Source organism: Cupressus sempervirens, chromosome 1 (assembly GCF_028749045.1).
Source record: "Cupressus sempervirens isolate cs-2001-9-10 chromosome 1, ASM2874904v1, whole genome shotgun sequence".
Lineage (NCBI taxonomy): Eukaryota > Viridiplantae > Streptophyta > Pinopsida > Cupressales > Cupressaceae > Cupressus > Cupressus sempervirens.
In genome coordinates, this window is record NC_143118.1 from 581,256,454 (window position 1) to 581,262,453 (window position 6,000).

Consider the following 6,000-nt stretch of genomic DNA (forward strand, 5'->3'; position numbering starts at 1 on the left):
ATTTTGCATGTTATTATTTTATAATTGTTATCATTTAATTTTTTTCTTTGGCTAATTTTCTTTTATTGTTATTACATAATAATCTATATACTTTAACTTATGTTTTGCTCACTTTATATTGTCATCAAGATGTTTGTACAAGATAACCCAATAAACATTTTTTGTCTTAACCCTGTTAGTTACATGAGTTAATTTTCTTATATTTTATAGCTCCTTTTTATATTGCATATTTTTGTTACTTTATTGTTATTCATAATGGCCTATTTAAACCCATTAGCTCAACTTCCTCTTGGTTGTGCTACTTAATTTTTTTAGGCTAGTTATTATTTTTTTTCTCGATTCAATATTTATATTAAGAGATCTCTAGTAAATTTATTATGCTTAGCTATTTATTTTTAAGAGTGATCTAGCTTTCATATTTTATTTCCTTTCATATCTCTACCCTAGATTTATATCTTAATTGGGCTAATTGTATACACATAGTATCTAGATTTACATCATTTAAGCAATTGGTTCATTTTTACATACAAATTATGCTATAAAGGCCAAAGTACATTTCCCTCTATTGCATTCCCCTTTATAATTCTAATTTGGTATTGGCACCTTTCTTCTTTTGGATTCTAGCTAATCTAATTTGGATTGTAAGTGGAATCACTACTTGGTAATTCTCATCATTCCTTCATATACATATTTGAATGGATTAGTGGCCTAGATAAAAAGAACCCTACAACCCTACTAAAGTACCTTCCTTTTCCCCCTAAACATTTTGGTGAACATGGTGCATGTCACCTATTCTTTTTAAAGTTAGATTATTTTATTTTGGATGTTTACCTTATTTTTGTGGATCTAATTCTCTCAACTCTTTCTTTTGTAATTTTGGATTGATTTTTTTCATTTTATTGAATGTTTACCTTCTTTTGATAAACCCGACTTCTTAAGTTAGATCTGTCTCATTTGCATTGGGCATTTATCTTCATTATTTAGGATTTTAAAGATGAAATTCTTTTGGTCTATCATGCTTTTAGTTCTTACTACTCTTCTTGCATTTATTTATCATACTTATTATGTTTATGCTAGTTTCTATCACTTTATGTTATTCATGTCTTTACATGCTTTTCTTGGATTTTTTCTTTTATAGGTAACTAACACAAGGTTTTTAGAAAGAGCATATTTCAATAATATCACTAGAATTTTATGTGGGCTTATCATTTATATTTTAGATGACATTAACTATTTCATTAGTGATTCACCCAATCCTAATCATAATCATATGCATAATCTCCCTAATGATGAAACCCTTTTTTACATTTCAAAAGATTCAAGGTATGGTCGATGATCCTAATATTTCTTCGTTTTTAAATGAACCATCTCCTCTTTAACCTCCTCCTACTTCTCAACCCTCTCTTCACACTAATTCTCCTATAGTTTATCCTTACACTATATTTTATCATAATCATTTTGACATAAAATTCTCTCCTTCTAACCTTCTTGGTACTTATACTATAGGTTATTACATAATTACTCAACAAGGTTATAAGGGTTTAGGTCTTCTTATTAATGAACATGGTATTAAAAACCCCATTGAACCTCATCCACAACATCATATGTGAGGTCTTGATCACATTCCTCTTTCTAATGATCCTTCTTCTTCTTCACCTCCACCTCAACCTCCTTTACATATTCTTCTTCTGATTTCACACTTTCTTCTATTGATACTAGGGAAACTTTAGTTTTAAGTTTTTATCGTCACCTTTTGCAAACTTCTACCTTACAACGTCAACCATTAATTCTAAAACTAATGAACATTCTCTTCATGATTATATAGAATTTATTATTTATATTCATGGTAATGCTGAAAATGGTAAAATTTCTTATCATTTCAAGGTACATTTTTATTTTTGGGTATGAAAATATTTTGTTACATGCAGGATCATGTATATTTTGCCTAACAAAAATAATTTGATATGTTGGATATTAATGTTTCTCATTTAGTAATTGTCTATAGAATATGTTATTTGTGATATCTTTCTTATAATTTTATGATATTATTCTCTGATTTTTTCTTATTATTCTATGGTATGACATTATTATATAATATTCCTTCTTGATATTGGATGTTTTGTAACTATTGGTTCTTGCCTAAATATTTATATATCATAAAATATAGTGATATAATCTTACCCTAGAATTTATTTCTTGTCTCATGCTTGCGAGGTAAGGACTTTTGTATATTCTTTCTTTCGATTTGTCTAAGGATTGACTTTTCTTATTAAAGTGACATTTTTTTATTATGCAACATTGTTTTCTAATAAGGAATGGGGTATGTGCAGGATCATGGTGTGCCAAAAAGTGGCGATCTGAAAAATATGTAGTTCTGAAATGCCTCAAAGAATTTCAAAATCTATTCCAACTTTTTTCCCACCCATCTTGATACTAAATGAAAACAATTAATACCTTTATAATTCCTACTATATCTTTCGATACCAACCTTATATGGTCATCTTTAAAACATCTCGAAAATGTGTTTTTGGCATGTTTTTATGTGTTTTTTACTTCAAGCATGTAGCTGACGACTTTTTTAAAACCAAAATTTGATGTAATGAAAAGATTTTCTTAAGAATGTTCTTAAATTTTCATAAATGTAAGGTTTGTCAAATTACGAGTTGAGTAAGTAATTATTACTTATTTTCTAATGCAGTTAGCTACAAAGTGTTGATTGACATACTGGTTGAAAAATAGCTATAAATTTCAAACCATATAAGATTTGTAAAATCCAAAAGATGTGTCACATTCTATGCTTTGACTAGTATAAGAAAAAAAAAAAAAAACTTAATTTTGATTTTTTTTGAACTAGTTAAGGTGGTCAGACACAGGAGTTTTTTAATTCTAAAAATAGTATAGTAGAAAATTCATAATTAATTATTTATTTGGAATAAAATTTCCCAAAAATATGTGTCACATGCAGGCATGAGTCTAGTTTTATATTTCAAATTATATTTAAAAATATTATCATTTGATTATGATTAAGGTGGTCAGACATACACCTACTTTTTATTTTCGCCTTGAAATTTTTGTAGAATTGCATTAAAATCCAAACTTTTGACCAATCAAATAATTTTTTCTCTAGATAAGGCCTTGTAGTTTAGAAACTAGATTCAATTTCCTACAAATTATTTTCTTACAACTTTTTGATAAAAAGTCCAAAACCACTTAAAATTATGTGTCAAGTTGACATAACCCTGATTTACTGGTTTTTGACTGCCACTTAAGGCCATAGTTTGGTACACCATGATCCTGCACATACCCAATGGTTTCTTGATTAGGACTCTCTCTTGTATCTAAGAGGTACATTTTCTTGATTCTCGCCCCTTCATTGTTTGAAAAATTATGTTCATATTTAGTATTTTCCCTTACTATGTGCTTTGAAGTTTTTCATCCTTCTTCCAAGAATCCCTATTTCACCTATACATAGTGGGATAAAATAGGAGCATCCTTGTTCTTCTCTGAAGTTGAATCCTCATTAATGAAACTCCTATTCAAGGTAGATGTTTTATATACAAGATCTCTTCCTTTCATTATCTCTTTTCATTTATACATACTCTTTCATAATTCATCTATATTCTTAGATGATAAGAGATATTTCTCTTTGCTAAGTTTATACTATACATTATTGATAAATGATGTCTACTTGATGATAGAAGCAGTTATCCTTGATTCTCTTCCTTATGATTTCTATGGATATATAGTTATCATAAGGATGGGGGAAAATATATTCCCTCTTTGAAAATAGTTTCTAGTAAGTGCAATTATGGATTCAAAGTATGAATTGGAGTACTTTAGTCTTGTTCACAAGGTATGATTTCTACATCATCCTCAAATATATGTGGTGTGGCTTCATGTCTCTTTGCACACATAAATAATACATATGCTAAATCTCATACATATGGGTAATGCATGTACATTTATAAACTCCCTAGTGGTATTAGTGACATTTCTCCATCCCAAGGAACCACATCTTTTTTTTTTTTTGCTAAATCCCTCCTAGGGTAACACATACACGTTTATACTCTATAGTGATACTAGGAAATTGATCTATGAGTGGATACATAAAAACATGCATGCATAAGTCACCAAAGCATGTGTACAATTGACTATTAAGCTCATAAGCCTGCTAGACAATTTGATCATAGTTTTTGTTTTTTGATCTTTGAGTCGATGAGTGGATGCATACAAACATGCATGCATAAATCACCAATGCAAATACATGATTGATTATTGAGCACAGAAACATGCTAGACAATTTGATTTGAGTTTTTTTTTTCAAGATTGATGATTAGGCACACAAACCTTTTAGACCATTCAATCCTTCCATCATGTGATTCATAATAAGGAAGACATGCCTTATTGGGCTAGATAATCTCTCTCTCTCTACACTTTCATGTTGGTGGGACATAATCATAAGTGACACTATTCTTTTGGTTCTCTTTCCTTTCCTATATGATCTCTTATATTTTGTAATAGCCTTCAAAATATGATACTAGTGACTAATATTTTTCCTCTTAGGTCTCTTTCACTAGCTTATTTGGGCTTTAATATTAACCCCTTTTGTGTCTTTTTGGGCTTTGTTTTCCTTTTATTTTCTTTAACTTCATTGTTCTTTGTTTTTCTACTATTATGAATGGGAATAGAGTTAGGATCCTAGGTTTGGGGTCTTATATCCTTAAGCTTAGTAATGTCTTACCTTAATGTGATATTGTCTTTCTTCTCTCCTTCCTTTACTAATAGTACAAGTTTCCTTGTACTTCCACTAAATTGAGGGTTGAATGTACCATCTTAAAATGGACACAGTTCATTTTGAGAATTTTTGAGCCCTCCTTAGAATGGGTGTCAATCTCTTTTTATCCTCTCCCATTCTATTTCATGCTTCTTTATCATCTCTCACTTTTTGACATTGTCTCTCAAGTGTCGTTGTGCTACCCTTTTGACCATATCACCTAATGAGTCTATTATCTTTAACATTCATCTACACCTCCTTTTAGACCTTTCTAAGGCCTACTTGTCCCCTATGTTGGGACTAGGTTGAATAGTTTGACCTAGTCCTCAGTGGTTACAAAGTTTAGGGCCCAAAAGTCCTTAATTAAGCTAATTAGTTTATCTAACTCCCCAATTGGCCTAATTTGTTTTCTCACCTAAAAAATTAGTATAAAATGAGGCTCGAGGGCTTCATTTTCATTTGTCATCTCATCTTGGAAAGAAATCCACAAGAAAGCAAGTAATTAAGGTGTTCTTCAAGAAAGCTTCAAGCATTCAAGTGTTGGCATATCCTTCTTGTATAAAGTTTCTTTCTTCAAGGTAGTAGTGGAGTTAAGCTCTAAGGAGAAGATATTTCATTCCAATCAGTTCAAGTTCTTCTATTAATTATCCATGTCATGTTACATACACTTTCATAGATGACGTTTTGGCTTCTTTGATTATTTATGGTTTCTATGAGTTAAGACTATTACACTTACATACTTGGTCACATATCAAAGTTAATTGCATCTTTAGGGTAAGTGTATCTTTCACTTGATATTATTCAGATCTACTACATTCAAGCATTTTATTTATCAATTACATTTCATATCTAGGGCTTGACTAAGGAAATCACTCGTCCAACCCAACCACAAAAATCCTTCTTTTCTACATGTAGAGATAAGATATCAAGGATTTGCATATAGATATTAAAATAAATCTATGGGAGATTTATGGAGAAGTTTGTTGTAGTGTCGACGAACTACATCAACCATTTGTAAGACATCCTTCCAATAGCTCAACCTAGTCCTTTTTAACTTCTTGTCAAACAATTTATAGGTTTTGTTGCCTTTTTAATTTCATTTTGAGGATCCCTAGTTGAATATTTAGAAAAATGTTTAGATCTATGACTTTTAGAGCTAAAATACATCTTCCTCTACATATTTCAAGGTGAGTCTTTCATATTTTATTTTATTTCATATCTTTAGC